Below are 22,042 nucleotides of genomic sequence, written 5' to 3'. Positions count from 1 at the left end.
TTATAAAAACTATGATATATTATTCTCAAATGTCTTGAATTACTGTCCAAGTGACACGGACAGAGGACCTCCCTTTATAATGAGCAGCTCTGTGTCTGTTCCATGAGAATGGAAGTGGTGATGTAAACAGCATTTGGAGAAGCATCATCATGAATATTCAATGCGTTTCGGGGCCACAAAGTAATATGCATTCAAATGTTAACATCATGAGACCAAGCAACACCTCGCACGTCATCAACAGCACGTCGCTACTGAGATACTTCAAATGGGATGTTCCAAATGATTACATTTTAGAGTGTGTTTAGCATGTAGGAAAAATAGCAAATTGTACCAAAAGTAATGTGGACTCGGACCGCATTAATATGTTTAAAAAAAAAAAAAGAAAAGAAAAGAAAAACGATCAAATTATGGTTTAGGTTTAGCCCCAAATTTCACCCTACATGTCCATAACCTTTTGTGAATAATAGTTGCTCTTGGCTTCACAAGCTGAGAAAAGGGAGCCCAGCAAGACCTTGGACCGGCGACCTCCCTCCCCCTGCACCCCCACGAACCTCTTCCTTCACTCGTCTCCGGATAAACTTCGAGAAAGTCAGTCGAATCTGGCTTGCGCTCCCTCGCTGCACTTGTTTGTCAAGCTCCATTAACGCCACGAGGAGCCAGGTACGAGTCGACTCTACAGTCAATTAGCATCTACTTTGTAATAAGCTAAGCCCTGACCAAACGACTTACAAAAAAAAGTGTTAGAACTTACAAACGTGTCAGAGCTGCCGTTGAGAAGGCATTTTCATTCGAATGGGTGGACATTTGAGCCGTTTATCAGGCACGCCAGTTCTAACATACATAGGCGACATTTTAATTGTAGCTAAGGTTAATGTGTGGACATAAGTATTGGCGTTGGGTGGTCTCGCCTGCTTATTACAATCAACTCGAGCACTGCACTGCTCTGCGCAGGACTGCATAAAGGCAGTTTATCTCGAGATGGCGCTGTTTGCCTTTCTGTCTGAAACAGGTGTTACTGTACTGTTATCAGCCTACGCAGCATTGGCATAGCCTATAATTGGTAGACTTTTGTGCATGATAATGTTTTCAGTATTACGCAGTACACTGGTCTTGTAAGAATTTTAGAGTAAATGATGTTGTTTTAGAACTAATGTACTTAATATAGAAATTACGTGATTTTCCATTTATTGTGAATGTGAAATCTGGAGATCCAATGCTTGGAAGACAGATAGATAGATAGATGGATGGATGGATGGATGGATGGATTTCAGTTCAAAGTAAAAGCGTTGGGATAATCATGGGGATTTTTTTTTTAAAGAAAACAAAACAAAGTAACAAGCAAAAACTCAAACTAGGAGTAAGACAAAAGTACAACTGATGTCGACTAAGAAACGAACAGTGAGCATCGAGGACACACTGGAAACGAATGTGAATGTAACGAGACGTTCTGGCGAGGAGTGGAAGTCAAACCTGTGCTTAAATGCTGGATGGATGCCCCCCCCCCCCCCCCCCTCTCTCTAATAGATACCCATTGGCCCCACCCTCTGCACGTTCCTGTTTCACTATGGGCTTCACATGTTCTACATCGTGAATGCACATGACTTGAGTGTAAAGCTTGGACGAGACCAGCCATGTTGTTGTGAACTCAGGGAACACCTTCATTCGCAAATTCATCAATTTGTGTATTTTCTTTTGGAACCTATTTTGTTATTTCCTGAAAAACTTGCTTAATTGCTGTTTTTGTGCTCATACCAAACCTATGAAATTATTACTTTGGCACCATATTGTGGAATCTTGGCGTGGTTGTTGTTGTTAGGTTAAATTCCCTCAAGGTGTCTTTGGGGTTTGACCATACAGTCATTTATGTAACATTGACTTATGATGTACATTCTAGATGCATGGTGTTGATGCTTTGCGTATTATTCTTTCTTACAGACCACAGTAGATAAATCAATCCAAATGGAATACCAGTGTTTGCACCTTACCACTCTGAACGTTTAAGTTTCCTAGAGACACCAAATACCCTTAAAAAAAACCTTTTCTGCTTTAAGTGGCATGGTGTGGCATAAATAGGCAATCATAACCCTTTGTAGGGGGCGTCAATTACTCACGGATTTTCACTATTGGCCTCATGGCTCTGTCTCTATCCCCCACAAATAGAAGGGTTTAACTTAAATGTGCATGGACCAAGTGTCATTCCATTACTGATTATCATATAAGCACAATGTAATTGAAGCCTTCAAGTGTTCGGTGCCCCTCCTGTGTGACCGGAACACTTTGCAGCTGCTACCGTCTGTCGACGTCTTCTCGGCCGTGAGGGTGAGGTTATAAATAGGAGTTGATGGAGGGTTTTTTTTTTTGCATGCATGCATGCATGCATGCGTTGTTTGGCCAGCTGCTGAGAATGTTTGTTTGTCCCCTCTCGGTGCAGGTGTAGTCACTGTCTGGCCTCTTGATGCTCTTCTCAGGACTGTTGAAAGCTCACTTCAAGGCAAAGCTGTGCTATTTGTGTTCCATTGACATCACCTGTCGCTGTGCTGTGACGTTTCCCCAACCATCAGAATTGCGTTATTCGCTGGAGACCTCGCCACCTCAATCAATGTAATTGACATTTTAAAACATCGCCTTACATGCGCAACTTTGAAGAGAGTTGTTAGCACTGAAGCTAATGCTACCCTAATTATGGTCCACCAGCATTTTGGTGTTTTTATATGAGACAAAATGTTGGCATCAACCACTTGAATCTGCAAATAATATTATTTCGTTGCTTCCAGGTTCTCTGCCAAACTTATTATATAAATGTTCTGAAAGGGCATTACAAATTATTTTAAACGATATACAGATTGTGGAAATATTTGGTGAAGATGAATCAATTTAGAGATCAGGAATTAAGTAGCTAAAGAATGGAGAGATGGAAATTAAAGTGGGTGAAATGTACATAGCAACACTTACCATAAATAAATGAAATTAATTAATTAAATCACTTATTTCCTGTTGTTTGACCTTAATGATAATAATCATGGGTTTCCATAAAACTGTGGGCATGGTTGTCAAATGAGCACCAGAGGTTGCTGTTTGATGATAAAAAAAAAATGTCCCGACCCGCTGACCTCATGGATGAACTTAAAGTCTCACGGCACATCTGGGCAAAAGTTATTGTTTATGTTGTGTAGATATTAGATAATGTAATTTTAATATAAAAACATGAATTGGAATGTGTAAGACAAAGAACACCCCTTTTCACCCTAGATCTGGTAGGGAATGAACCAATTATCACATAATGCAAAAAAATAAATAAATACTGTTAATGTAGACCACTTAAGGTGATCTGAGTTGTTAGTGCAATGACAGAGTATTGAGTTGTCCTAAATCTGATTGATTCAAAATCCCCGTGTGCGTGCGTGCGTGGTGTGTGTGTGTGCTTTTGTCTTTGCTACATTGTGGGGCCCATACACTCATGTTTTCCCAGGTTTAACTACCATTGTGGGGATCGACTTGAAATTGTGGGGACATTTTTGGTGGTCCCCACAAGTTCAGGCCTCTTTTTGATTGTCAAGACTTGGTTTTAGAGTTTAGGTTTGAATTGGGTTGAGGTTGAGGTTAGGGTAAGGCAGAGGCGATTCTCGGATCAGCGGTTTAGGGGTGCTCTAAAGACATTTAGGGGTGCTTGGGTACTACAACGGGGGAGATATGTGATAGGTAGATTGTCGTGGTTTGGGGTTACTTCCCGCTCCAAAAATTACATGGGAAGTCAGAAAGTAAACCGAAACGAATAAAAGTTATGCAAAGGAGAAAAGGACTTAAAATATAAACATATCACAACCCTAATTTCTTGAGAAGGGTACTCTTTTTGATACAACAGCTCTTCATCATACGCATTAACAGTATGCATGTTTCTGGAGTAAACCAGCTCGACACAGTTTACAGTGCGAGTTAACAAAGATGGACCTTGGACTTGTTTTTGAAATTTTCTTTTAAATGAAACACACAACATATAAAATATGTTAACAGATATGAACTTAATACAGAATGATATTTTTTTTTACTATACTTACTTAAAACCTACATTACGTACACATAAAAAAAGTGCTTCAATCTACAAAATAATAATAATGCATGTACAAGTCTGTGAATGGGTGAAGTACAGACACATATAAAACATATGAACAAAACAAATTGACTTGAGCACTGTTTGCGTCTGCCTTTTTACATCTTGTCTTTGACACAAATACTTCAAAATGGAGCTTTTGTTTGCTGAAAAACAATCTTTATGTCCATGACCTACTCCACGAGACTAGTTTTTTTCTGTGCAGACACACAAACCTGCACACACACGTTATAGTAAGCTAGCCAATAGCAACACAATAGAAACATTAATATTAACTCTTGTTTCCCTCATTAGCACGTAGCAACAAGATTGAGGAGTAAAAAAAAAGGAAGCAGACTAGTAATGAAAATAATGTGTTGGTGTTGAGTGGTATAAAGTAAGAAACTTTTCACACATCTGGTAAAAGGAAGGAACACTTTCACTCAACTAGAGCCACATACAGTGTGACTGGACTGGGGAGGACGACTCGCTCAGCTCGTCTGCTTGTAAGCAAGGAAAGGGAGGGGTCGAGGTGGATCAAACCATTTTCAATCAAATGGGGGGGGTGTACTGTATTTTTGTTGTTTAAATATGACTTTTAAACTCTATGGTTTTATATATATATATATATATATATATATATATATATATATATATATATATATATATATATATATATATATATATATGTGTGTGTGTGTGTGTGTTCTTATTCTGGTCTAGACAGCTCAGTGCGTGGGAAAGTGTCTTTCCTTGACTTTATTTTTTTATTTTTGTTTTTTTAGAGCAGACCACCAGCATTGCTCGTCTCATACAGGCTGTATGACAGCAATTTGAAGCCTCACAGTTTTACACGGATTTGACTGGATTTCTGCCTACTTTCACTTTTCTTTTTTTTTACTGTGCAGGCAATGTTTTAAATAACTACTGTTTATTTATATATTTTTCAACTATTCCCATTGAGATGTTAAAAACAATAATAGTAGCGTTTGGGGCTGGCCGATAAATCAGTGTAATTACAGTATCCTCATAATTTAAGTTTATTTGTCAGGATGATGTTTCTACCACTTTTGCAGGGTCACAAGGTATCACAGCGTCAGTTGGGTGTCAATTTCAGGCTTGATCAAATTGAAATTGACCCATGTCCTGTTTTAAAAATTCAACACAGAAAAGAATGCCCCTACTGGCGACTGCCATGTCGCCATGATGCATCTTCCGTGAACACAAGGTCGTGCGCATGATGACGTCACAAATATGCAACACCGCCATAGGAGAGGGGAGGGGTTGTGGAGTTGGGCACAACCACAATAGATGGACCAACGTGGCATGTCTATTGTTATCGGCGGATTTCTTTATTATCTGGTTTATCTGTATGACGTCAAATTGGTTGATAATTGCCGATAATTATCGGCCACCGATATCATCGTGCATCCCTACTTTCTGTGTCATGGGTTTTACAGTATTTATAGTACAGTTCACTAATATAATGTATCAGCAAAGAAATTCCCACTTTGCTAATATCTGCTTTTTCTTTGGCTTTTTGTGAGTTGCATTTAACATCCCAAAGCAACATCAACAGGGGTGTTAAGTGAAGAATGTGAGTTGGGAAGAAGAAGTTATGTCAAGTACCACAAGTTATGTGAAGTAGGGCTGCAAGTAACAATTATTTTATTTATCGAATAATCTGTTGATTGTTTTGTTGATTAACCGATGAATCAGATCGTTAAAAAAACCCATTCCTTTATTCAAAAAATTGTCATTGGCCATTAAAGTGAAGAGTGAGAGTGTTTTAACATTTTGATATTAACATCGGTTAACATATTTTTACACTTGAATGACAGTTAAGATTATTAAATGTTTCAAACTTCAAACACTGCCTCTACAATTTTAAGCCAGTTGACCCTGGAACAGATCATTTCTGTTTCCATATTTTCCAATGGGGAAAAAATGGTTTGAAATTTCATCAAGCCTGAAATTGACCCAAGTCCTGGAACGCCTTGCGTTCATCTTTACAAGTTCCACGTAATTAAGGGGTGTGTCCCAAGTAACTCCATATATGCATGTGCCTCAAGAAGAGGCGCGTCCAACACAGCTGAGGGTTCACGAGTGCACACCGCACAGCCCACCCCAAAGCATGCCCCACCTGAAGACTTGAAGCCTTTAGTTTAAAAATACACACATTTTGTGTTGTACTCGTAGAGGACGTACAGTAGCGTGGTTTGGAGGTTTGCCGCATTGCACTGCCAGTGGCTGCTGCTTGGATTGCAGCCTCATATGTGGTGTGAGAAAAAACAAACGAGGACACGCACATGAACTGCACCAGGAAAGTCTTTTTTTATGGTCTGCTGACCACTTGATTATATATCTACACACACATGAGGAGACAGCGCTGGAATATTGTAAGTATTTTAAGTTCAAGCTGAACGCTGTGGAAATCGGGTCTTTTTTTCCCATCATTCTGTCCTTTAGGCCCCGTGGTTAAGTTGGTTTTTTTGTGGTCTTTAGTTATGTAGTTTGCATGGCTAAGTAGCTGTTTTAAGCTTGTTTTGTGGACTCCATACAATCATATAAGATTTGTCGCTGCAATGATGCTTCTCTAGTAAGTTTCTCAAGTGAGCTCAGCTCATTGGGCCACTGTTATTTTCACTGTGATGGATTTTTACTACGTGTCCAAGTAATAATTCTGCTGATTGAACATTTGTTCATGACGCTATTCATTTGGAATGTCTACTATTAAAAAAAAAAAACTGTGCAAATGCTGTATGAAGCAAGACATAACCTCTTACCATCCAGCATCCCCCAAAAGTTTTGATTTTTGAAGGACATTATTTAATTTTAAATTGACGGTGCAGAAAAGTGCACAAATAGGATCCTGCATGAACATACCGGTACCAAAGCTTTTAAATGAAGATTTTTTTTACTTTATATTTACACTAAGTGTTGACATGAAAAACATTTTCAATAAACCATGTACCCCCACTAAAAACATTCAAATTGATGACATTCGCTATATGCCAAATAATCCTTATTTCAAAACAGTAACACTTATTTATTTAGTGCAAGTCTATTCATAGAACACATTTAAACACAGCTTCAGAAGACAAAGGAGTAAACAAAAAGAACATTATGCTGAATGTAAGTAAAACACATAAATTAATAAATAAATAATTGGATAACATTATTTCTCTTTTTTGCTGTATTTTTGTAGTGATAGACCGGTTTTTTTCAGGGCCAATACCGATACTGATTATTAGTAGTCAAGGAGGCCGATAACCGATGTTTCAAGCCGATAGTCATTTGCAGTAAAAGAGAAAATATTGGTGTCAAAAATAGTAAATAAACTTTTTTTTTTAAATTAAAAGGTCAGCAGCAGCTGCCTTTTGCAACTGCCCGTTGTATCTCTTTGCCTATAATAAACATATAAAGAATAGACAGCTTTGTTTAAAACTTGCAGGGAGCTTCCAGGGTAATGGACATGTGTTAAGCTAAGTTTAAAAACTAAGCAAGAGCGCCCTAAAGTTTTTTATTGTAAATAAAGTTTTCTAAAATTTCAACATCATTTCTTAATTAAAAAAAAAGTGTAGGTAGTCCCCAGTGTCAGCATATTTTTTTATGCAGTAAAGTGGAAATTTAAATAAATGCATAAATGAAGAGTTACCTGTATCTCACTGAGCGACAAATGCATGCGAATGTAGAGAATTATTTATTTTTTTGTCAGGGTTTTAAAAGATCTTTACAGACAGTAAAAAAATGTCTGAATATGTTCAGAATTTCTTTGCAACAAATAAAAACTGTGAACATCTCACGAATCCTGATGAAAACCCAAAAATATCGGCACCGATATAATTGGCCCGGCCGATAAACGGTATATCCCTTTTTTGGATAGTTTGTAATGGATTCAAAGAAACTCTGCTCAGTGGAATATAGACCTTCTCACACACACTCTATAGACAGTAAATGTGTATACACAGTATATTTGGTAGCACAATGTTGAAAAGGTTATCAATATTCAGACTTAAGAAACTATTATCCTATATCAAAGGAGGCTAAAAACCTCGATGTGGAATGCCATTTGACTCAAAAAGCACAAAAAATCATTTGGCCTTCGAACTGTTTCACTCCAAGCACTTCCTGCGTAGCCTCGCGTTGACCCCGGCCTTGCTTGCTGGGGGAGATTTATCTGCAGCTATGCTAAGTGTCGTACAGAATGCTAATGAGGTGCGAGCTCCTAAGTCAGAGCTTGAAGATGCAAGCTTGAAGTTCTGAGGATGTTTGGAGTTAAAAATAGACTGTACTCCGGTTATGTGTTTCTGGACTAAAGTCTTAGAAAAACTTTCCGCTGTCTTGGACTGTAGGATACCGTTCTCTCCAAACTTGTGTTTGCTAGGTGACTTAACAACAATTGACTTACCACATAAACAATTTCAATCTATACTTGTAGCCCTTACTATCGCAAAAAAAACAATTCTTGTTAACTGGAAAAATAAACAAACTTTGAATATCGACCAATGGTCTAACCTCCTCATAAATCATATTTTAATGGAAAAAATATCTGCCTCAAATAAAAACCAAATGTCAAAATTTAAAGAAACATGGTCTACGTATATAGAATTTTTTAACCTAAACTTGGATTTTAATTCTGCCTGTTAGCGAGAGCCACAGCAGCGTTATAACTGGCATTGATGTTTCTGTATTAGGCAATTTGTAACTAATGGTTGTGTTTCCATAGTCAGGAACCCGGCTGCTGCCAGCGGGATCGAGCGGATTCACCTCCGATGGGCACCAGGGGTTGATATTCGGATTCACGGCATGCCAGTGGGTTAATTCTGTGGGTGCTGTCCCCCCTGGCGGGGAGTGGGCGGGTCTGCCCCTCTGTTGGCTGCTGGGTGGCGGCTGCGTCTTGGCCGTTCCCTGGGTCTCTTGGGGGGTGCTGCGTTGCGGGGCTTTCCCTGGTGTCGGGGGCGGCGCCGTTCCGGCGCGGTCCGTCGCTCTGGGCCCGGCGACGCGGTTCGGGGCCTGTGGGCCGCCGGGGTGCCCGGTGGTTCCCTCTCCCCTCCCCCTTCCTCCCCCTTGCTGCCTCTCCCTCCTCGCCTCTCCCCGCCCGTCCTCCGCCTCCCTGTCCCCTCTCCCTCGTCGCCCTTCCTCCTCCTCTCCCCCTCTCCTTGCGTCCCTGCCGCTGCCCCCTGCCCTTCTTGTCGTCCCCTTCCCTCCTCCCTTCCCCTTCCCCGGTACGCCTTCCTTCCCCTCCCCTGGGCCGGGGGCTCCATCCATGGCCCGGGTCTCGGTGCTATGGGGGCCGGCGGGGGTGGCTGGGGTTTGGTGTCGTGCCCGCCCCGCTCCGGTGGGCGTCCTGACACCTCGGGCGGGACCCAGTATCCGGGGGGCGAGCCCTATCGCCCCGCCGGACGGGTCCCATATGCCCGCCGGGGTCCTGGTGGGGTGGGTGGGGGCTTGGTGGGCCGGTGCGCCTCCTGCCCCCGCCCGGTTGGGGGGGGCCCCGCTGGTCACACCTCTTAACTCACTACACTAGGTTTGCACAATACACTTTTATAGACATATAGGGCACATAACACACTTTGGGGGGTGGGGTAGGGTGGAAACACCGTCTTCACCCTACAACTCCCCTCCAATTTTAATACACCACACAACTTGTGGGTGGGGGGGGGGGGGCTTGGGGGCTTGTGGGGGTGCCATCGGTTGGGGGCCGCAGTATAGAGCAGTGCTGCGGTCCCCTGTCCGTGTCGCCACCCGCCCCCCCCCCCCCCCCCCCCGCCCTATCTATTTTTTTTAATGCACCACATACACTCAGCAACATGCTTGGGTGGCGGGTGGATCGGAGCGTGGGAATATCATTTCCATCGGCTCCGGTTCACCTGCTCCTAATTTTAATGCACCACACACACACACTTGTATATACACTGGGTGGGGTCACATTCACGGTTTAGGGGTAGAGTTCGCCAGTCCGCGAGCTGGCGGACTCAGTAACAGGGGTTAATTTTCACAAAGAACGCTGGGGTGACGACCGGGGCCTTCCCCCGCTGGGCCTGGGGTTCGGGGGTGTCGGCCGCCCTCCGGTGCCCCCATCTCCCCCTTCTGCCCCCGGTGTTCCGTCCTTCCACACGGCGGGGGGTGGGGTGGGCGCGGCTGCCCTCTCCGCTCCGCTGTCCGGCCCCTCTTCGGCGCCGGTGCCTGGGTGCGGGTGGTCCCCGGGGGCTGGGGGTCGGGGGTTGGGGGGCTGCCGGTTGGTCGGGGTGGGGTCGGCTTTGTTGGGGGGGGGGGCGGTGGTGGGGGTTGCGGGGTGGGGGGGTGCTGGGGGTGGGGGGTGTCTGGGGGATTGGGGGCATGGGGGCGGCTGGGGCTGGGTTGGGGTGGGTGGCGGGGGGTGGATGGGGGGCGGGGGGTGGTGGGGGGGCGGGGTTGGGGGCCGGTGGGGTGCCTGGTGGGCCTGCAGTGCCCCGTCCTGCTGCGTTGGGCCGGGGGCGCGGGCCGTGTTGGGGCGGGGGGCGCTCCTGCTCCTGGGTTTGCTCTCCGGCCGGTGGCCCTGGTGGGGCCCGGGGGTCGTCCTTTGGCGCTGCCGCGGCCTGGGGGGCCCTGAGGTGTTGCGCTTGCTCTGTTCCGGCGGGGGTCGACGGCTCCCCTCTTTGGTGGAGATTTTCATGCATGCCAGATCCACCACACCAGCATCTACCGAAACTCAGACACAATCTGTTTCCTCCTCAGGTTATTGAATCAGTGGAGGCTGGTGTCTCGGATCTCACGCGGCTTCGTCTGTCCTTCCTTCCTTTTCTCGGTCTCTCCGTTGGTCTCTTGAGGCCTCCCTGACTTTATGTTTTTTGGATTTGTTGGGGTCTGGATGTTTCTTGGGCTGGGGAGGAGTTCTGGTGGGGGGTGTCTGGTCGGTGCTGGATTTCACCTTCCTTGGTTTTCTTCGGTCCCCTCGGGTCTCCTGGTGTTCGATTTAGGTGAACGGTATAAGATTTTTTTTTTCTAATAGGTTTTCTGGTGAGCTAACAAACACACGCACGCACGCACGCACACACACATACTCACCCACACACACAAAAAAAAAAAAAAAAAGGTATGTATGTATGTATGTATATATGTATATATGTATGTATATATGTGTATATATATATATATATATATTTAAAAAAAAAAAAAAAAAAAAAAAAAAAAAAAGAGCAATGATGATGACATTTCCGAATGAACAATACTGAGCTCTAAAAAAAAGGAGAAAAAAAAAGGAAAAAGAAAAAAAAAAAAAAAAAAAAAAAATAGACTGCCCCGGCCTGAGGTGCGTTAGTTCCATCATTGGCTGGGATTAGCCGTTTGTAAGCACTCTGCTCCATCAAGGATACGACGTGCACGCGCGTAGCGTATTCTGACACAGTACATCATTATCACACATACAGTCAGTGTTGCGTGAAGAGTGGCAGGTTTGTTTTAATGTCTGCTTGTAATTCATCTCAACATCTGAGTGAAGATGAAGAAGACACAAAGATGACAGGCCATGGCTAATATGATCACACACGCTGCTGCCACTCATACTTCCTGAATCGTAACAGCTATTAGGATTAGGACATGACTTTGAAATTAGCTGAGAAGCTTGAAGTACTCTGTCTGATGATTGAAGGTAAACTTCAGGGTCGACGTGTGTGGTGACACTGGTCATACTTCTACGTCTTGCTTTTTTTGTACAGTATATAAACGATGTGCATACTACATTGTCATGTTGAAGCTGGTTGATTTGGAACAAGTATCGCGGATGTTCTTTTATTTTATTTTAATTTTTTTAATTTTTTATTTTTATTAAAGATGTAACCAATAGTGATAACTAGGGGTGTTAGGCGATTCAAATTTATAATATAATGTAATTAATCGCATGACTAGTTAACACTAGTTAACTCATGATTAATCGCAAATCTTATATCTGTTGTAAATGTACAATTTTTAAATGTACAAGTTTTCGTTCTCTTGCATAAAAGTGGGAAAAATTGTTAAACTAATAAAAAATATTACTGCGTTTTTTAGTCATTGACACAGTAATGTAATAATAATTGATACAATTTCGTAAAAAAAACAAAAAACTTTACTGTAAATGTGTGATATTGATTTGTGTTGATGTCATATATCTACCACTAGATGGCATAATTGTATTTCTAAGATGTTGGTGACAGCTCAGTGCATTTTTATTTTCATTTTAAGAGCTAACTAATCTTTAACATGAAGTCACTTGTGAAATTCTGTACATTTTGACGTGGCGGTGCCTGCTGCGTTACGACTGGAATTCCCCTAGTAAAGGCTTTCCAAATAAGGGGCGGTTATTAATTGTGCGTTAAAAATTTTTTGTTACATTAAATAAACCTTAAATTAACTCAAAATGAACGCACTAATTTTGACACCCCTAGTGATAACTACAACAATAATAATAAAAACCTTTGGCCGCCTCTACATCAGGTACAGATATACTATATCAAATATCACTCCATATCAACAGTTTGTGTTCTGACCTGAAATAATGCCACAAGGACGAAGACGAACATTTGTGCTTGTTCGTTGCCAAAAATGCAGATTTCACCTACTTTGTCCACCATTTATCATGGAGGGTTCCATTCCTTCCAAATGCCTAACAACAGAATATGGAAAAGGTTAGTCTTCAAAGACAGCGAGTGTTTGCGCATACTCTATAGATATGCTCTCCAGTTTTTCTCTTTGGCACCGTAAGTATTGTGATCATCTTTTCTAGAGATGTTTTTCTTCAAGTTCAATGCAAGCTAAAGCTTGTTCAGTTAATTGGATGTTTGGATCTATTAGACCTATAAAGTCATACATGGAGCTGATAATTTGGTAGCCTATTAGCCGCGGAGCGTTGGATATGCAGAGAACAAACATTAATGTGATGGAAAGGAAATAAAGTCTAAACTCTTGCGTGGTTTCTTGTTTTTGTGTTGCTTTAGCTTTTATTGTTGTTCTCTGTGCCCTAGTTTGAAACCCTCATTTGAAACCCTAGCCCTAGTTTGAATCCCTAATTTGAGACCCTAGCCATTATTTGAAACCCTAATTTGAAACCCTAGCCCTAGTTTGAAACCCTAAAATGAAACCCCAGCCCTAGTTTGAAACCCTTATATGAAACCCTAGCCCTAGTTTGAAACCCTAATTTGAAACCCCAGCCCTAGTTTGAAACCCTTATTTGAAACCCTAGCCCTAGTTTGTTACCTTATTATGAAACCCTAGCCCTAGTTTTAAACCCTAATTTGAAACCCTAGCCCTATGTTGAAACCCTAATTTGAAACCTTAGCCCAAGTTTGAAACCCTTATTTGAAACCCTAGCCCTAGTTTTAAACCCTAATTTGAAAACCTAGCCCTAGTTTTAAACCCTAATATGAAACCCTAGCCGTAGTATGAAACCCTAATTTGAAACCCTTGCCCTAGTTTGAAACCCTAATTTGAAACCTTAGCCCTAGTTTGAAACCCTAATTTGAGACCCTAGCCCTTGTTTGAAACCCTAATTTGAAACCCTTGCCCTAGTTTGAAACCCTAATTTGAAACCTTAGCCCTATTTTGAAACCATAATTAGAAACCCTAGCCCTAGTTTGAAACCCTTATTTGAAACCCTAGCACTAGTTTAAAACCCTCATTTTAAAGCCTAGCCCTAGTTTAAACCCCTAATTTTGAACCCTAGCCCTAGTTTGTAACCTTAATATGAAACTCTAGCCCTAGTTTTAAACCCTAATATGAAACCCTAGCCCTAGTTTGAAACCCTAACATGAAACCCTAGCCCTAGTATGAAACCCTTATTTGAAACCCTAGCCCTAGTTTTAAACCCTAATTTGAAACCCTAACCCTAGTTTGAAACCCTAATTTGAAACCTTATCCCTAGTTTGAAACCCTAATATGAAACCCTAGCCCTAGTTTGAAACCCTAATTTGAGACCCTAGCCCTTGTTTGAAACCCTAATTTGGAACCCTAACCCTATTTTGAAACCCTAATTTGAAACCCTAGCTCTAGTTTGAAACCCTTATTTGACACCCTAGCCCTAGTTTAAAACCCTAATTTTAAACCCTAGCCCTAGTTTAAAACCCTAATTTGAAACCATAGACCTAGTTTGAAGCCCTAATTTTGAACCCTAGCCCTAGTTTGTTACCTTAATATGAAACCCTAGCCCTAGTTTAAAACCCTAATATGAAACCCTAGCCCTAGTTTGAAACCCTAATTTGAAACCTTAGTCCTAGTTTGAAACCCTATTATGAAACCCCAGCCCTAGTTTAAAACCCTAATTTGAAACCCTAGCCCTAGTTTTAAACCCTAATATGAAACCCTAGCCCTAGTTTGAAACCCTAGCCCTAGTTTGAAACCCTTATTTGAAACCCTAGCCCTAGTTTGAAACACTTATTATGAAACCCTAGCCCTAGTTTTAAACCCTTATTTGAAACCCTAGCCCTAGTTTAAAACCCTAATGTGGAACCCTAACCCTAATTTGAAACCCTAGCCCTAGTTTGAAACCCTTATTTGAAACCCTAACCCTAGTTTTAAACCCAAATTTGGAACCCTAGCACTAGTTTGAAACCCTAATTTGAAACCCTAGCCCTAGTTTAAAACCCTAATGTGGAACCCTAACCCTAATTTGAAACCCTAGCCCTATTTTGTTACCTTAATATGAAACCCTAGCCCTAGTTTAAAACCCTATATTGAAATCCTAGCCATAGTTTTAAACCCTAAATTGAAACCCTAGCCCTAGTTTTAAACCCTAATATGAAACCCTAGCCGTAGTTTGAAACCCTAATTTGAAACCCCAGTCCTAGTTTAAAACCCTAATTTGAAAGCCTAGCCCTAGTTTTAAACCCTAATATGAAACCCTAGCCCAAAATTGAAACCCTAATTTGAAACCCTAGCCCTAGTTTGTTACCTTAATATGAAACCATAGCCCTAGTTTGAAACCCTAGCCCTAGTTTGAAACCCTAGCCCTAGTTTTAAACCCTAATATGAAACCCTAGCCCTAGTTTGAAACCCTAATTTGAAACCTTAGTCCTATTTTTAAAACCCTAATATGAAACCCAAGCCCTAGTTTAAAACCCTAATTTGAAACCCTAGCCCTAGTTTTAAACCCTAATATGAAACCCTAACCCTAGTTTGAAACCCTAATTTGAAACCCTAACCCTAGTTTGAAACCCTAATATAAAACCCTAGCCATTGTTTGAAACCCTTATTTGAAACCCTGGCCCTAGTTTTAAACCCTAATTTGGAACTCTAGCACTAGTTTGAAACCCTAATTTGAAACTCCAGCCCTAGTTTTAAACCCTTATTTAAAACCCTAGCCCTAGTTTAAAACCCTTATTTTAAACCCTAGTCCTAGTTTAAAACCCTAATTTTAAACATTAGCCCTAGTTTTAAACCCTAATTTGAAACCCTAGCTCTAGTTTTAAACCCTAATATGAAACCCTAGCCCTAGTTTGAAACCCTAGCCCTAGTTTGAAACCCTAGCCCTAGTTTGAAACCCCAATTTGAAACCCTAGCCCTAGTTTTAAACCCTTATTTGAAACCCTAGCCCTAGTTTTAAACCCTAATATGAGTCCCTAGCCCTACTTTTAAACCCTAATTTGATACCCTGGCTCTTGTTTAAAACCCTATTTTGGAACCCTAACCCTAGTTTGAAACCCTAATATGAAACCCTAGCCCTAGTTTGAAACCCTCATTTGAAACCCTAGCCCTAGTTTGAATCCCTAATTTGAGACCCTAGCCATTATTTGAAACCCTAATTTGAAACCCTAGCCCTAGTTTGAAACCCTAATATGAAACCCCAGCCCTAGTTTGAAACCCTTATATGAAACCCTAGCCCTAGTTTGAAACCCTAATTTGAAACCCCAGCCCTAGTTTGAAACCCTTATTTGAAACCCTAGCCCTAGTTTGTTACCTTATTATGAAACCCTAGCCCTAGTTTTAAACCCTAATTTGAAACCCTAGCCCTATGTTGAAACCCTAATTTGAAACCTTAGCCCTAGTTTTAAACCCTTATTTGAAACCCTAGCCCTAGTTTTAAACCCTAATATGAGACCCTAGCCCTACTTTTAAACCCTAATTTGATACCCTGGCTCTTGTTTAAAACCCTATTTTGGAACCCTAACCCTAGTTTGAAACCCTAATATGAAACCCTAGCCCTAGTTTGAAACCCTCATTTGAAACCCTAGCCCTAGTTTGAATCCCTAATTTGAGACCCTAGCCATTATTTGAAACCCTAATTTGAAACCCTAGCCCTAGTTTGAAACCCTAATATGAAACCCCAGCCCTAGTTTGAAACCCTTATATGAAACCCTAGCCCTAGTTTGAAACCCTAATTTGAAACCCCAGCCCTAGTTTGAAACCCTTATTTGAAACCCTAGCCCTAGTTTGTTACCTTATTATGAAACCCTAGCCCTAGTTTTAAACCCTAATTTGAAACCCTAGCCCTATGTTGAAACCCTAATTTGAAACCTTAGCCCTAGTTTGAAACCCTAATATGAAACCCTAGCCCTAGTTAGAAACCCTAATTTGAGACCCTAGCCCTTGTTTGAAACCTCATTTGGAACCCTAACCCTAGTTTGAAACCCTCATTTGAAACCCTAGCCCAAGTTTGAAACCCTTATTTGAAACCCTAGCCCTAGTTTTAAACCCTAATTTGAAAACCTAGCCCTAGGTTTAAACCCTAATATGAAACCCTAGCCGTAGTATGAAACCCTAATTTGAAACCCTTGCCCTAGTTTGAAACCCTAATTTGAAACCTTAGCCCTAGTTTGTAACCCTAATATGAAACCCTAGCCCTAGTTTGAAACCCTAATTTGAGACCCTAGCCCTTGTTTGAAACCCTAATTTGTAACCCTAACCCTATTTTGAAACCATAATTAGAAACCCTAGCCCTAGTTTGAAACCCTTATTTGAAACCCTAGCACTAGTTTAAAACCCTCATTTTAAAGCCTAGCCCTAGTTTAAACCCCTAATTTTGAACCCTAGCCCTAGTTTGTAACCTTAATATGAAACTCTAGCCCTAGTTTTAAACCCTAATATGAAACCCTAGCCCTAGTTTGAAACCCTAATATGAAACCCTAGCCCTAGTATGAAACCCTTATTTGAAACCCTAGCCCTAGTTTTAAACCCTAATTTGAAACCCTAACCCTAGTTTGAAACCCTAATTTGAAACCTTATCCCTAGTTTGAAACCCTAATATGAAACCCTAGCCCTAGTTTGAAACCCTAATTTGAGACCCTAGCCCTTGTTTGAAACCCTAATTTGGAACCCTAACCCTATTTTGAAACCCTAATTTGAAACCCTAGCCCTAGTTTGAAACCCTTATTTGACACCCTAGCCCTAGTTTAAAACCCTAATTTTAAACCCTAGCCCTAGTTTAAAACCCTAATTTGAAACCATAGACCTAGTTTGAAGCCCTAATTTTGAACCCTAGCCCTAGTTTGTTACCTTAATATGAAACCCTAGCCCTAGTTTAAAACCCTAATATGAAACCCTAGCCCTAGTTTAAAACCCTAATTTGAAACCTTAGTCCTAGTTTGAAACCCTATTATGAAACCCCAGCCCTAGTTTAAAACCCTAATTTGAAACCCTAGCCCTAGTTTTAAACCCTAATATGAAACCCTAGCCCTAGTTTGAAACCCTTATTTGAAACCCTAGCCCTAGTTTGAAACACTTATTATGAAACCCTAGCCCTAGTTTTAAACCCTTATTTGAAACCCTAGCCCTAGTTTAAAACCCTAATGTGGTACCCTAACCCTAATTTGAAACCCTAGCCCTAGTTTGAAACCCTTATTTGAAACCCTAGCCCTAGTTTTAAACCCAAATTTGGAACCCTAGCACTAGTTTGAAACCCTAATTTGAAACCCTAGCCCTAGTTTAAAACCTTAATGTGGAACCCTAACCCTAATTTGAAACCCTAGCCCTATTTTGTTACCTTAATATGAAACCCTAGCCCTAGTTTAAAACCCTATATTGAAATCCTAGCCATAGTTTTAAACCCTAAATTGAAACCCTAGCCCTAGTTTTAAACCCTAATATGAAACCCTAGCCATAGTTTGAAACCCTAATTTGAAACCCCAGTCCTAGTTTAAAACTCTAATTTGAAAGCCTAGCCCTAGTTTTAAACCCTAATATGAAACCCTAGCCCAAAATTGAAACCCTAATTTGAAACCCTAGCCCTAGTTTGTTACCTTAATATGAAACCATAGCCCTAGTTTGAAACCCTAGCCCTAGTTTTAAACCCTAATATGAAACCCTAGCCCTAGTTTGAAACCCTAATTTGAAACCTTAGTCCTATTTTTAAAACCCTAATATGAAACCCAAGCCCTAGTTTAAAACCCTAATTTGAAACCCTAGCCCTAGTTTTAAACCCTAATATGAAACCCTAACCCTAGTTTGAAACCCTAATTTGAAACCCTAACCCTAGTTTGAAACCCTAATATAAAACCCTAGCCATTGTTTGAAACCCTTATTTGAAACCCTGGCCCTAGTTTTAAACCCTAATTTGGAACTCTAGCACTAGTTTGAAACCCTAATTTGAAACTCCAGCCCTAGTTTTAAACCCTTATTTAAAACCCTAGCCCTAGTTTAAAACCCTTATTTTAAACCCTAGTCCAAGTTGAAAACCCTAATTTTAAACATTAGCCCTAGTTTTAAACCCTAATTTGAAACCCTAGCTCTAGTTTTAAACCCTAATATGAAACCCTAGCCCTAGTTTGAAACCCTAGCCCTAGTTTGAAACCCTAGCCCTAGTTTGAAACCCCAATTTGAAACCCTAGCCCTAGTTTTAAACCCTTATTTGAAACCCTAGCCCTAGTTTTAAACCCTAATATGAGACCCTAGCCATTATTTGAAACCCTAATTTGAAACCCTAGCCCTAGTTTGAAACCCTAATATGAAACCCCAGCCCTAGTTTGAAACCCTCATTTGAAACCCTAGCCCTAGTTTGAATCCCTAATTTGAGACCCTAGCCGTTATTTGAAACCCTAATTTGAAACCCTAGCCCTAGTTTGAAACCCTAATATGAAACCCAGCCCTAGTTTGAAACCCTTATATGAAACCCTAGCCCTAGTTTGAAACCCTAATTTGAAACCCCAGCCCTAGTTTGAAACCCTTATTTGAAACCCTAGCCCTAGTTTGTTACCTTATTATGAAACCCTAGCCCTAGTTTTAAACCCTAATTTGAAACCCTAGCCCTATGTTGAAACCCTAATTTGAAACCTTAGCCCTAGTTTGAAACCCTAATATGAAACCCTAGCCCTAGTTAGAAACCCTAATTTGAGACCCTAGCCCTTGTTTGAAACCTCATTTGGAACCCTAACCCTAGTTTGAAACCCTCATTTGAAACCCTAGCCCAAGTTTGAAACCCTTATTTGAAACCCTAGCCCTAGTTTTAAACCCTAATTTGAAAACCTAGCCCTAGTTTTAAACCCTAATATGAAACCCTAGCCGTAGTATGAAACCCTAATTTGAAACCCTTGCCCTAGTTTGAAACCCTAATTTGAAACCCTTGCCCTAGTTTGTAACCCTAATATGAAACCCTAGCCCTAGTTTGAAACCCTAATTTGAGACCCTAGCCCTTGTTTGAAACCCTAATTTGTAACCCTAACCCTATTTTGAAACCATAATTAGAAACCCTAGCCCTAGTTTGAAACCCTTATTTGAAACCCTAGCACTAGTTTAAAACCCTCATTTTAAAGCCTAGCCCTAGTTTAAACCCCTAATTTTGAACCCTAGCCCTAGTTTGTAACCTTAATATGAAACTCTAGCCCTAGTTTTAAACCCTAATATGAAACCCTAACCCTAGTTTTAAACCCTAATTTGAAACCCTAACCCTAGTTTGAAACCCTAATTTGAAACCTTATCCCTAGTTTGAAACCCTAATTAGAAACCCTAGCCCTAGTTTGAAACCCTAATTTGAGACCCTAGCCCTTGTTTGAAACCCTAATTTGGAACCCTAACCCTATTTTGAAACCCTAATTTGAAACCCTAGCCCTAGTTTGAAACCCTTATTTGACACCCTAGCCCTAGTTTAAAACCCTAATTTTAAACCCTAGCCCTAGTTTAAAACCCTAATTTGAAACCATAGACCTAGTTTGAAGCCCTAATTTTGAACCCTAGCCCTAGTTTGTTACCTTAATATGAAACCCTAGCCCTAGTTTAAAACCCTAATATGAAACCCTAGCCCTAGTTTGAAACCCTAATTTGAAACCTTAGTCCTAGTTTGAAACCCTAATATGAAACCCCAGCCCTAGTTTAAAACCCTAATTTGAAACCCTAGCCCTAGTTTTAAACCCTAATATGAAACCCTAGCCCTAGTTTGAAACCCTTATTTGAAACCCTAGCCCTAGTTTGAAACACTTATTATGAAACCCTAGCCCTAGTTTTAAATCCTTATTTGAAACCCTAGCCCTAGTTTAAAACCCTAATGTGGAACCCTAACCCTAATTTGAAACCCTAGCCCTAGTTTGAAACCCTTATTTGAAACCCTAGCCCTAGTTTTAAACCCAAATTTGGAACCCTAGCACTAGTTTGAAACCCTAATTTGAAACCCTAGCCCTAGTTTAAAACCCTAATGTGGAACCCTAACCCTAATTTGAAACCCTAGCCCTATTTTGTTACCTTAATATGAAACCCTAGCCCTAGTTTAAAACCCTATATTGAAATCCTAGCCATAGTTTTAAACCCTAAATTGAAACCCTAGCCCTAGTTTTAAACCCTAATATGAAACCCTAGCCGTAGTTTGAAACCCTAATTTGAAACCCCAGTCCTAGTTTAAAACCCTAATTTGAAAGCCTAGCCCTAGTTTTAAACCCTAATATGAAACCCTAGCCCAAAATTGAAACCCTAATTTGAAACCCTAGCCCTAGTTTGTTACCTTAATATGAAACCATAGCCCTAGTTTGAAACCCTAGCCCTAGTTTGAAACCCTAGCCCTAGTTTTAAACCCTAATATGAAACCCTAGCCCTAGTTTGAAACCCTAATTTGAAACCTTAGTCCTATTTTTTAAAACCCTAATATGAAACCCAAGCCCTAGTTTAAAACCCTAATTTGAAACCCTAGCCCTAGTTTTAAACCCTAATATGAAACCCTAACCCTAGTTTGAAACCCTAATTTGAAACCCTAACCCTAGTTTGAAACCCTAATATAAAACCCTAGCCATTGTTTGAAACCCTTATTTGAAACCCTGGCCCTAGTTTTAAACCCTAATTTGGAACTCTAGCACTAGTTTGAAACCCTAATTTGAAACTCCAGCCCTAGTTTTAAACCCTTATTTAAAACCCCAGCCCTAGTTTAAAACCCTTATTTTAAACCCTAGTCCTAGTTTAAAACCCTAATTTTAAACATTAGCCCTAGTTTTAAACCCTAATTTGAAACCCTAGCTCTAGTTTTAAACCCTAATATGAAACCCTAGCCGTAGTTTGAAACCCTAATTTGAAACCCCAGTCCTAGTTTAAAACCCTAATTTGAAAGCCTAGCCCTAGTTTTAAACCCTAATATGAAACCCTAGCCCAAAATTGAAACCCTAATTTGAAACCCTAGCCCTAGTTTGTTACCTTAATATGAAACCATAGCCCTAGTTTGAAACCCTAGCCCTAGTTTGAAACCCTAGCCCTAGTTTTAAACCCTAATATGAAACCCTAGCCCTAGTTTGAAACCCTAATTTGAAACCTTAGTCCTATTTTTTAAAACCCTAATATGAAACCCAAGCCCTAGTTTAAAACCCTAATTTGAAACCCTAGCCCTAGTTTTAAACCCTAATATGAAACCCTAACCCTAGTTTGAAACCCTAATTTGAAACCCTAACCCTAGTTTGAAACCCTAATATAAAACCCTAGCCATTGTTTGAAACCCTTATTTGAAACCCTGGCCCTAGTTTTAAACCCTAATTTGGAACTCTAGCACTAGTTTGAAACCCTAATTTGAAACCCTAGTCCTAGTTTAAAACCCTAATT

General features: G+C 40.8%; 1 protein-coding gene across 1 annotated transcript in view; it reads left to right on the top strand.

The window, feature by feature from the left end:
• Positions 1-532: 532 nt before the first annotated feature.
• LOC147179364 (puratrophin-1-like) overlaps positions 533-22,042 on the top strand; it is a 58,434-nt gene continuing 36,924 nt past the window's right edge. Inside the window, exon 1 of the mRNA XM_086067897.1 lies at positions 533-660. The gene's annotated coding sequence lies outside the window, so the exon portion shown is untranslated. The remainder of the gene's footprint in view (positions 661-22,042) is intronic.

The sequence above is a fragment of the Leptonotus elevatus genome, chromosome 2, assembly GCF_054856555.1.
Source record: "Leptonotus elevatus isolate MCC_2025b chromosome 2, RoL_Lele_1.0, whole genome shotgun sequence".
Classification (NCBI taxonomy): Eukaryota; Metazoa; Chordata; class Actinopteri; order Syngnathiformes; family Syngnathidae; genus Leptonotus; species Leptonotus elevatus.
The sequence above is the reverse complement of the archived record's forward strand: the minus strand, read 5'-3'. Positions and strand labels throughout refer to the sequence as shown.